The sequence below is a fragment of the Triturus cristatus genome, chromosome 9 (assembly GCF_964204655.1).
Source record: "Triturus cristatus chromosome 9, aTriCri1.1, whole genome shotgun sequence".
NCBI classification, from domain to species: domain Eukaryota; kingdom Metazoa; phylum Chordata; class Amphibia; order Caudata; family Salamandridae; genus Triturus; species Triturus cristatus.
The window spans coordinates 1,031,265,570-1,031,278,155 of NC_140592.1; the positions used below are offsets into that span (position 1 = coordinate 1,031,265,570).

At 43.7% G+C, this 12,586-nt stretch overlaps 1 long non-coding RNA gene across 2 annotated transcripts in view; it reads right to left on the bottom strand.

The window, feature by feature from the left end:
• Window positions 1-5,953, bottom strand: part of LOC146799282 (uncharacterized) — a 380,959-nt gene extending 375,006 nt beyond the window's left edge. For both annotated transcript variants that reach the window (XR_014969257.1, XR_014969258.1), the window contains exon 1: window positions 5,822-5,953. This is a non-coding gene — a long non-coding RNA (uncharacterized LOC146799282). The remainder of the gene's footprint in view (window positions 1-5,821) is intronic.
• Window positions 5,954-12,586: the final 6,633 nt, after the last annotated feature.

Below are 12,586 nucleotides of genomic sequence, written 5' to 3' on the forward strand. Positions count from 1 at the left end.
TTACCTATTGCTTCAATATTATGGAACTTGCTTGTAGCCATTGTGGCTTTTGGAGCAAAAGCTTCCGACTATAAGTCTGTCCATCTTAATGCTACATGACTCTATGGTCTTGCTGTGCATGGTGTCACGTCCATCTTGGCCTGTGGTGCCAGATGTCTGAACCAATGCCAGGACAAAGATATGAAGTATCAGTTACCTTGTTATCAGCCAGCAACTGCTGTAAAGTGATATTTGGCTGCAGGTGCGTCAGGTTTAACTTAGGCAATACCCTCTGCGTCAGCAGGCATCGAGCCAATGGCTAGCTCACAACCTGAAAATCTGCCATCGGGGACGGACTGGAATGATAGGAATTCTGCAGGTTTCCCTCTTTATCATGAGGCTCCTAAGAGTTAACTGAGCTTATGTGGTCTGGGTCCACAAAGGCATTCTATAGGCGGCTGCCTCCTCCTTTCTCCTTGTGTGATGAGTTAGTAGTTAATGGGCAAAAACGGGCAGGTTCCTCACCCCGGTGTTAAGATCCATCTTTGAAATTAGAATTGCCTCCATTGGGAAAGAAGGAGGGCAAATCCACCCTTCTACCAAAGCTGTCCCGACTAAAAAAAAAAAGGGGAAACAGGTTAAAATGACTGACCAGCCATCCCATCAGCCAAGAAGCCTGACCCAATGGTGGACACTTTGGCAGCAAAGGGAGGCGTGGGACGGCTTCACATGCTCATGCCATATTGCTGCCTGGAAGAAGGGCGGAGGCCAGCTCTGACATACCAGTCTTCTGCACAATTATCGTCCTATCAACTTCATAGCCAAGGCTGAGACTCTTCTCTTCAACGCTAAATGCCTATCTTAACTGGATCAGGGTGGAGGCAGATTTGAGGTGGTGACACCGGTGCCACTGCACTGGGCGCTGACTAAAGGGAGTGCCGTGTTTTCAAATACGTTGTGGATGTAAAAGCACCTGCTGCAGTTTCTTTGCCTCCAGTGATTTCCAGACAACAATAAAAATGTCAAGATAACTGGTGATTAATGTGCCTGCTGGAGGGAGGTTGGAGCATTGTCTACAGGCAGTTTTGACTCATAAGGTAGCTCAGAGGGTTAATATGCCTGCTACAAACAATATGCACTATGCAGATCACAGAAGTGCATAGAATGTAAATAGTTCAGTAGGTTACTGATTTTGTCACAGAGATCCTTTTGTTACTTGCAGATTATAAAATAAAGTCTTAATATAGAAAAATTACCTATTATCCATCATCAAAAGCACCTTGCCAGACTGCAAGGCATAGATTAGAACCTTATGTTTTCGTATCCAGTCTTTCATTATCCTTATGTCGCAAAAAGGGTTCATTTGGGTAGCAATCTATTCTTCTTAGTAAAGAACCCCCAACCATGGCACTACGTTGTACATTCTGAGTTTGTGCTTCTCCAGACTAAGCACCTATAAACTATCCTGCCTTCCAGTTTGGATAACACGTGACTCCTACACCCAGTTGTCCGCTGTCTTATGTAACATTTCCTATACAGTGATTCACACATCAGTAAGATTCATTGTGTAATATGTATGTATGTAATGTAAAATGCTCTGATACCTTACACTAGCATGAGTGGCGCTATAAAACAAAAATGCATGTGAGAGAGAGGTTAAGGAGACTTGAGGGGCACTGTTAAGGATTGTAATGAGGGAATCTGTAGCGAAGGAGATCATGGGGGTGGGAGGGGGGGTGCGTCAACAAACTCTTTGCACTGGGTGCCACCAGCATCAAAGCCGGCCCTGGGGGAGTAGTCTTATTTTCATGTTTGTGATGAGACAACAGGACGACTAAAATGTATTTAACTTGTGACAGTATTTTAGTCAGGCAGTTTTCCTGCCTCAAACTATTATACACAATATCTTAAGAGTATATTAAGCCGATACAAACTAAGTGCAGGTGTAGAAAATAACTCTTTGGAAAGATATGCATTTCATGATGATAATGTTGTTATTCATCCACGTCTTATAATTAGTCTAGATTTGCTTTAGCCTTTCATTCAACTATTTGATAAATGTTTATGCTTCATGGAGAAACAAGATACGTACCCTTTTGTCTGGCCGCTCTAATTGTCTTACAGAACCTCTTCTTTGAGCAGACACATCCATGGAGTTTGAAAAGAGTTCAGACTTTGTTTGGGTGATAGTGGGGCAATCAGTTTTTGCATACGACCCACGACCTTTTTCTTGCACCAATTAGGTGTTGGGTTGAACGTGCAACTATTTATCTGAGAGCCTAATATCGGTGCAAGTATAGAAGCATCTCTCCGGCCAACAAGATGGTCAGGGTGACTTTTCTAGTGAGATCTTGTCAATTTAACCAGATCAGCACACTCTAAAACCAGTTCTCTACAATCGCAGCTTATGCCTAGAGGAGTAGGTGTTCGTGCCACAGAATCTGGGCACGTGATGGGGTAGGTAGCTTGAATATGACCAGAGGACAGGGGTTCTGCACCAGCTATGATGTCATGGATGGGACAGGTAAGGAACAGGTGACAGCGGTCCTGCACGTGCTGTTATGTCATAAGTGAGATGTCATGGACGGTGCAGATAGGGGACAGGGGTCCTGCACAAGCTGTGATGTTATGAGTGAGATGTCTCAAACAGAGTAGTTAGAACTGATGTACGTTTTGGGTTTCCTTCTGCTTTTCCTTCAGCGGCGTAGCTAGGTGGGGGCGGTCCGCCCCAGGCGGCACTATTTTGGGGACGGGGGGACTGTGTCATGTATGTGCATGTAACTTGCATGATCGAGGTAACTATTAGCGGCGATACTACGTGTGTCTCGGACCTCTTTCAAGTGCTCGCCGGTAGTTTCTCCCCCCCCCCCAGGGCGGCAATCTGAGGGATAGCCCCGGGCGCCACAAGCTCTAGCTACGCCTCTGAGTCTGGTGGGTCCTCCGTGGTTACTCGTGATACACAAAGTCACACCGAGCAACACCTCAGACAATGGCAGTATCCAGGACTACCCATATCCAGCCGCCGCTCCTCAAGTACTGCCAACATCCCCCGGTGAAAACAGGGCACCTCCAACAACAACCACACAAACACAGGCCCAGGATACAAATCGCAGTCTTCAACAGCTCGCCTCCAACAATGCCAGTGTCTGCTAGACAGATTACACAGGAACGCCCCACACCCATCAAAACGAGGGGGACTGATTTTGAAAACCAAAATCAGGGCACTATAATTTTGCATGAACTGGGTAGCACAGAATGACAACATACAACACTCACCAAAATTGGAAACGATAACACTGATGCAACAAAGTGGAAATTACGTGCAATTTTTACACTTTTATATCATCTGTGTTTTAACCAAACTGCTTTCACCTGGGGGGTGCCAGTTCTACACTGGAACACATGGAAACGTGGCCTCTTCTGTGTTTACTCAACTTGTATACAAATAGGGACACTTGCTACATTTACAGGATTTTACCTGGACAAATGGTGTAAAATCGGAACAGACACTCTCGAGCAAAGCCTCAGGGCCCAGTAAAATCTAGGACGCCCGACTCCCTACTTCCACAAACTCGGGACTGGAGGTAACATGTGATAGACACTGTCGAGCAAAGCTTCGGAGTCCAGTACTGCCTGCACCTCCACAAAAACTAAGGATCAAGTGGGGGCCGGCTCATCCAACTTCCAAAACCTTGCCACTATTTTCATCCCAAGATTTGAAAACTTATGAAGCATCTACAATTCCCAAACCCTGCTCTTATTCGCCAGATTGAAAACAAATGGTAAATACCCAACGCTGGGATGCTCCTGTCACAAGAACCGAGTCAGGTCTGCCAACGGTAGCTCCACAAAGCTCCCTGCGACTCGTCAAAATGCGCTTCGACGCCTCGTCATGGGTAATAAGCGCGATATAAATAAAATTACAAATTACAGCAGCCACGCTGGCCTCCTCGTCGCATGCGTCCTCTGGAGCTGCTTGTTAGCCGAAGGGCCCGAAGTCAGGGCCCTGGTACCAGCCGTGCGAAGCGGAAGACAATTACAGCTTATTAGGGTCCCGTCAAGTCCGGATTTACCAAAACAGGGAGTTTTACCAGCTATCTCCAACAGAGAACAGACTGAAGGATTGTCTCACCTAATTACGGGCTGCGGGGCCCTCTTTGTCCGCCTCGGCACGGTTGTCCGATCGCTTTTCTCCGGCCTCTGGCTCCGCTCGAGCTGGAAGTGTGCTAATTAGAAAAGAAATGGCCGGAGCGCCCCTGTCAGCTCTTGTTAACGGCAGGAGACAAAGCTCGGGATTCGTCCGCGGCGGAGCCCTACGTACAGCGCTCATTAGCACGGAGTCTGGGGCCTGAGGAGACCCTGGGATAGGCCTTGGAAGTTGGACGGATAGAAAACGGAGGGCCGTGAGAGGGGTGAGATAAGATACGGTAAGCAAGGCGCTCCTTAAAATGGGTGCGGTCAGAGGTGGGCGAGCCGCGGAAAGCTCGAGCGCGTTAAGCTCGAGCCTGAAGTCTGTCTCAGCTCGAGAGCCTCATGGAACGTGGGGTCCAGAATGAGACATGCTTTCACGGGAGTTCTTTGCAGCCTAGCGGCCTCAGTTGTGGTACATCTGGTTCTTGTCGATCACGGCACATCTTTAAAAAAAAAAAAGTATGGGGACATTAATGCTGTGTGCAAAGGGGCGGGGGTCAAAGGCGTGGCAAAAAAATATTCTCTAACTTTTTTAGGTCTTTCACCTTCAGGAAACTACATACAAAATAAGGCGCACCTTAAATGAAAATAAATGCAAGCTACGTTAATCAATGGAAAATGCACTATTGTACATTATGAATGCTCTTAGTTAATGCACTGCTGAGGTCTGTCTGCAACCAGCGGGCCATAGAATTGAGTCCTGGTTGGAGCAGTGGAGAATAGTGACTTGTTTATGTTTAGTGCTATGAGATTCCAGTCTGTGAAAGAAACAACTGTGAATATGTAAGTAATTATTTTAAATTTGCATTACACACAGTATAAACGTGCAAAAAGGTTTAAGATAAAATAGTGCTTCGAAAATATAGATTTTAATAATACACAGACTTTACAATGTGCAGTTTTTTTTATAACTGTCCTTTAAAAACACACACTTCACAGCTCAGCTGGTAACTCTCTTGCAATACCACTCCGAAAGAATGAGTGTGTGTCATCAGGACAAGTGATTCCATCAAAGCCAGTACTGGCTGCCAAGCACCTTTTACATTTTCAGATTGACCAGGTGCGTACATTTACACTTCTTTCAGGAAAGCATGCACCCTGTGGTATCCTAGTTACCTGTTCCTAGGTGACTGGATAAAGGGCCGGACTGGGAACCAAAACCGGCCCTGGCAAAGTGCTCGGCCGGCCCCCAGGGGGTTGGGGATGTGGCCAAGCTGTTTGCCATGGCCGGTTGCGGCCGATTTTGTTACAGCGTTCGATATTGCAGCTATGCTGCAAAAACTGACCTGTAACAAAATTAGCCCCCAGGGGCCCAAAACTGCCCCCCCAACCATGGCGGCCCACCGGGTAAATGCCCGGTGCCTGCTACGGCCAGTCCAGCCCAGACTGGATGCCACCAGTTCTAGAATGTTGGGGTGGAGGATCAGTTATCGTTAGTGGAGCTGTTCTGCGGTTGTACCTGCCTGTTCTTCTACAATAAACCTGATTCTGGCCATATTCCGCTTCCGTGGTTCTTACAATTTGGCGACGGACTTGGGATATTGAACCACACTACTCCCCTACAAGTGAAAAGGCAGAGAGGGGAGCTGGAACGAGGTTTTTTTTTGTCCTTCAAATCTGGATACCAGAAGAAACCAGAAAACTTACTTACCGACCAGAACTCGCATTCTCTACGGCCACTAGAGATTTCGATTCCTTGTTTTGTGGGAATTTCGGTGAATTTCAAGGTACGGAGCAATTGGGGGTGTGCGTGACCATTGGTGCGCTCTAGGCTGCTGTGCGAGTCATGGCTATTTGACTCGAACACTCGAAGCATCCTGCGTGTGTCAAAACAGTCGCACGTTTCAGCAGTGTGACCCCCTGAACTCACGATGTGACGTCAGCGAGCATCTACGTGACGTGCCGCCATCTTTGGGAAGATCCTCACCATATCAGATTGGCAGTCAATTTCAAGTATTACGGTGATGCGTACACCAGTTAAGAACTGTGCTCACCAGTAAATCTATACCTGAAATCACGGTGACGCACACCCAGTGAACATTGTGTTCCTTATACCGGAAGTGATCAATACACGGTGAAGTGCACACCACAATAATTGTTGTACAATACAAGAAGTATTTCCCTTCTTTAGTGTTTTTTTTTGTTCACTTCACGAAGCACACATTGGATTACTCCTTGTCTCAAACAGTGTTTTGCATCATTATTAAGCATACATAGCTTGGACATCTTTTCAATTTGCTATTTAAAATCCTTTAAAGCAAGTAAATACTATTTATATTTTCTTTGTGAATTTTAACATGAGTGCACACAACTTTGGACTCACACCTCCTGTTCCATTTCTGGCTCTTCCAGGAGAACTCATTTTAAAGTGGCCAGAATGGAAAGATTATTTCTTGAATTATATCTCTGCTTTAGAAGAAGAAAGTGAAGACGAATACTCACCTTCCAGGAAGAAAAAATTGCTTTTACATAATTTGGGTCCAGAAGGTTTGCGTGTGTATTATCAAGTGGAATAAAAAGGCTAGAGCAAGCAGCACAAATGTATTTTTAGAAGCTCTGGAAGACTTAGACTTACATTATCATCCCACTGTATGTGTTGGTATAGACAGATAAACCTTTTTCCAGAGGAAACAAGAAGTCAATGAAAGTATAGAAGATTATGTTGCTGCATTGAAAAAGTTGGCTGTCACATGCAAATTCAGAAATCTACATGATGATTTTATTAGAGACCAATTCGTCATTCATTCATCTAATTCTGGTATCCAAGATAAACTATGGGTGGTTGGTGAAGCACCTTTAGGAGAAGTCACTGCCGTAATAAAAAAAAGGCAGAGATGTCGAAGAGGTGCGCCAAAGCTGCATTTAACAAAGAAGGTGAGGTAGTTGGAAATGTGTCTACTGTTTTCAAATAGGAAAGCAAGAAAATTAGATAATAGCTGAAAAAGGTCCCTCAGTTCTGGGGTGGAAGGCTCAAGGAGCTCTAGGAATCATACTTCACCCTAATAAGAACGACCAAGTTTTATTACTTGATAATCAAAACCAGGTTTGGATTGATTCCCTTAAAAATAAATTTCCAGGAGTATTTTCTGGGAGTGTTGGCAAGCTGAACAGCTTTGTACATAAAATCATTTTAAAAGAAGGAGCTCTTCCAGTTTGTCATAAAGCCAGGAATATTCCATTAGGAGTAAGAGAAGGTTTGATGGCTGAACTTGACTCCTTGGAGCAAAAAGGAATAATTGTGCCTGTTAAAAGCGCAGAGTGGTTGGCCCCATTGGTCGTTGCACGAAAATCTGATGGTCGTCTTCGTCTATGCATTGACCTGAGTGATCTAAATAAGAACATTATAGTGGATACATTTCCCCTTCCGAGAATTGATGAGTTATTAGCTCAGTTACAAGGCGTAAAATGGTTCTCAACAATAGATTTGACCTCAGATTATCACCGGGTTTTGTTACATCCTGCCAGCTGGAATCTTACTGCATTTATTACCCCTTTTGGATACTATAGATTTATACACATGCCTTTCGGGTTAGCGTCAGCCGCTGCGGTTTTTCAGCGGCTGATGCATAACATTTTTAAAGGCACAAAAGGGGTAACGTACTTTCAGGATGATATGCTGGTGATGGGTCGAGATAAAATGGAACATGACAAACAGTTAGAACTGGTGCTGAGCAAACTCTCTGAATATGGTTTGACAGCTGAGTTGAGAAAATGTAAATTTGCCATGAAATCCATAACATACTTGGGTCATGAAGTTGGGGGAGATGTAATCAAAGCTATAAAAGAAGCCCCATCTCTGACTTCAAAAGAAGATCTAAGGTCCTTTTTAGGGTTAGCAGAGTTCTACTCTAAATTTGTAAATAAAATAATTTTAAAACTCACAACTTCAGAGATTTACTCAAAGTGAAACAAGAATTTTTTTTGATAAGCAAATTTTTATTTTTGCAAATAAACATACAAAAATATATGGACAACCGTCCAAGAGAACTGGCATCAAAAGACATTGGATACAGTCAGTGACCTTCATCAGTGAAACAAGAATTTAAGTGGAGTTCTGAATTACAAAAAGATTTTGATACTATCAAAAATGAACTATGTTGTGCTCTTCCTTTGCAGTGGTTCAATCCACTTGCCCACAGCATCATAACCACTGATGCAAGTGGTAAAGGGTTAGGGGCTGTGCTCACACAAAAGAATGAATTAGGTGATGAATGTACAGTGACTTTTGTGTCCAGATCTTTAACTACTTCTGAAAGCAAGTTTTCCGTCATTGAAAAAGAGATGTTAGCCACTGTTTGGGCTATGGAAAAGTTTAGGCAGTATATTTGGGGTGCAAAATTTACTATCCGCACGAATTATAACATGTTGGTGAAAGTTCTTACCAATTAAGTATTTATGAAAGCCACACCTAGAATTGCTAGGATGACCCTACGTCTTTTGGATTTTGTGTATGATGTTGTTTACTTACCGGGTAAGAAAAATCAAGTGGCGGATTTCTTGAGCAGAGCCCCCCTACCACATTCTGTCAATACTGAAAATGAATGGGCCAATTTTAGTGGAGCTTGCATTTCTGAATTTAATTTTGTAGATTGGGAAGATTGTAGTGTAGCAACCATTCATGAAGTAGACCCTAACGCTATTTCTAAATCTGAGTGGATAGAAGAATGCACTAAAGACACTGTTCTCACAGTAATTAAGTAATTCATTGTCAATGGTTGCCTTGTAAGAAATACATTTTATCTAATTAAAGGAGCTTTTTGGAAATTAGGGCAGAACTATCTGTTGATGACAATGATGTAGTTCTAAGAGGTGATAGAACAGTAGTGCCATGTACGTTAAGGAAAAAAGTTCTTAGTATTTGTAACAGTGGACATCTTGGTATAGGGCAGCTTAAAAAGAGTTAAACTCTGGTACTGGTGGCCTAATATGGACAAAGATATTGAGGACTTAGTTAAAGCCTGCAGTGTTTGTTCTAACTCTGATAAAACACAATTATTATTCAGACCATCTTTAGGTTAGAGGAGTATTCCCAATGGGCCTTGGGAAAAGTGGAGTGTTGATTTACTAGGTCCTGTTCCAGATACTGATTGGAAACCGTGGTATCTATTTGTAATAGTAGACAATTTTTCAAAATGGCCAGAAGTGGTTTTAATAGATAATATTGAAAGCGGTACCATCATTGATTGTTTGTAGAGTTTGTTTCTAAGAGAAGGGATTCCCAAAGTCATTTTAAGTGACAATGGTACTCAATTTTGTGCTGAAAAATTCAATTGCTTCCTGACCAGGAATGGTATTAAAGGAAAAAAGACACCTATTTCTCATCCAGCTGGAAACGGAATCGTAGAACGATTCAAGAGTGTTAATGGGCAGCATTCAAGCCTCAATTAGTGTAGGTAAGGATTGGAGGAAAGAACTTTTCAAAACCTTTTGGGCGTTCAGGATTACACCAGCTGGAACTGGTTACAGTCCGTTCAGAATTTTAAGAGGTAGAGAACCTTTCACAAAATATAATGTTGCTTGGAATCAAAAGAAAATTTGTAGCAAGTGGTCACCTGCTGTTGTAAGATCTAATTTGAAGAAGTTACAGGAGAAGTGTAAAACTCATTATGATCAGAAACATAACACTGAAGACGTTTTCCTTAAGCGGGGTGACTGGGTTAAAGTAAAGTTTGCTCACAAAACAAAGAAAGGTAGTAGCAAATTTTCTAATCCCTTACGAATAGTTGAAGTGTACTCTAAATCTGCAAAGTTGAGTGATGGTAAAGTGTGGCATTGTGGCAGAATGTCAAGGTGCAAAAAAGTTTTGAATTGGGGCAGTGTTCATGACAGCAATTTGACTTCTTCCACCAAATTGTTGTGGGATGAGGTTACTAACTCCAGTACTGACAGTGGTGCTTCCAGAGACGTTTTAATGCATGGGCAAAGTGGGCTCTGGCCCAGGGCCCCAGCCTTTCAGGGGACCCCTGACAGAGTCAGCTCCGTTCTCCAGAGTTTTGCCCTAATGACCTTTAATATTTCTTAAACAGATTGTTTTAAATACTGTTTTCCTTTAATTTACTTTTTATGTACCTGAGAAATGTTGTGTTTCTGTTTCATGCAAGATACATAAAAAAAGTTTCTTTTAGATTAAAACAAGGCCTAACATGGGAGGGAGTCATAGAGATTTAAACACATTTAGGGCCTTATTTATGAGAAGTGATGCATCGCTGTGTGATAACAAGGATGCGTCACTTCTTAGTGCACCCTCCTTGTGACATGATGGATGTGTCATATTTACTGTATGACGCATCATGTCGCAAGAAGTTACAGATACTTCAGTATTTCTGACATATCTGTAGGTGCAAAAGGGATGCGTTGCTGGGGTGTGTCTGAAAATAGACAACTCCAGCAATGTGTCCTTTCACATGCGGCAATCCCCATGTGAAAGGGCCTGCATCAGTCTTACGCCTGCTGTGTGGCAAGTGTAAGATATTGACGCAATGACGTCCTAGAAGTGGCGCACTGAGTTCTCATAGATTTCAATGCGCCACTTCTACGAGGCTTTTTTGCAGGGAACACCCATCCTGCATACATTATACCTGGTGCAGGTATAATGTGGTGCAGGGGTTTACAAAGTTTACAAAGGGACGCATCTGCCTAGATGCGTCACTTTGTAAATAGGGGGCAACATGGCACATTTTTTACGCTGATGGTGCGTCAGCATAAAAGTGAAACAAGACCTCGTAAATAAGGCCCTTAGAATTTGGACGAGTGTTTCTTTGCACTGTCAGGGACCTAATGCAATGCAATGAAATGAAATGAAATAGTGTATTTAATAAAGCGCGCAGCTACTCAGACTAGAGTGTCTGGCGCGTGACAGCGGGAGGAAAATGTGCATAAAAGACCCATCAGTGATGTTATTAAAAAGCCTGGTTTTTAAGTTCTTCCTGAAAGAGAGTAGGTCTGATGGTTAGTCTCAGAGACTCAGGGCGTCTATTCCACAATTTTGCACCTAGAAAGCCGAGTAATCTCCCTCCAGTGCGGACACTACGTGTTTTAGGCACGATGACCAGGTTTGTATTGGAAGATCTTAGGGGTATAGATGTTGTGTAGCGATTAACCCCCTTATTTACGTAGACAGCTCCTAAGCCGTGGAAAGCTTTAAAGAAGATGGTCATCACTTTGAAGTCGATCCGTTCTTTTATGCGGAGCCAGTGTAGAGACTTAAGAATAGGGGTCATACTAGATCTGGGTTTAGGTCCCTAGATGGGACGCCCCCGCGTTTCGTACCACTTGTAGGCGCCGTATAAGGGATTTGGGAAAACCGAGGTACAAGCTGTTGACATAGTCAAGCTTTGATTTCACCGGAGCCTGTACCACGATCTTTCTGCTCTCAAGCGGTAACAGTGGCAGACATTTTTTTAGCATCCAGGGTATGCCAAAGCAAGCGCCAGTTAGATTTTGGATTTGAAAGCGCATGGAGAGTGTCTTGTCTACGACAATACCTACGTTTTTTACTTTCTCCTTTTCCGCGGGCAGGGGCGGCAGATCTTTTGGCCACCAAGAGCTCCAGTCGGGCGTTTCTAGATTACCAAAGAAAAAAAACTTCAGTTTTGTCAGGATTGCACTTTAGCTGATTGATCTCAAGCCAGTTAAAAACCTTTGTGAGGCAAGCCCTAATCATTGCCCCGCCAAAGTCGCTCCCTTTTCACATGTAAAAATCAGCTGAGTGTCATCCGCATAGGAAACAATTTTGGCTCCCTCTTCCTCTACCAGAAATGCAAGGGGGGATAGATATATATTAAAATGGGTAGGACTGAGAATGGAGCCCTAAGGGACACCTACATTCATGGCCGGAACCGGGGATGAGAAAGGGGGGAGCCAGATGTCCTGAGATCTATTTGCCAAGAAGGATGACATCCATGTTAAGGCTGTCTCCCCAGGCCAATGTTAGCAAGTCTTTCCAGGAGCCTCTCATGTGGGACCGTATCGAAGGCCGCCGACAGGTCGAGCAGTAGCAGAACAGCCTTGCCTCCCTGGTCCAGCTTACCCTTGAGAAATTCAGTCACTTCCAGCAGAGCGGACTCCGTACTGTAGTTAGCCCTAAAACCGGTTTGAGACTCTTTAAGGAGCTTTCCATCTTCAATGTGTTTTTGGAGGGTCTTGTTTACATGCTTCTCTAATACTTTAAAGAGGACCAGGAGAAGGGAGGGTCCGTCGGTTTGGTGTTAGCCTTTTTTATCAGTGGAAGAATCTTAGCATTCTTCCATAATTTTGGCATGTAGCCTGCAGAGAGGGAAGCATTAAAGAGCTGGTTTACCGCGGGGTTTATGGTGGGAGCTAATAGGTTCAGGATATTCGCTGGACATGGGTCAGTAGGAGAGCCAAACATAATGCTTTGGAGAAGGGTCAGTGACTCTTCAAGCTGAAACTCAGG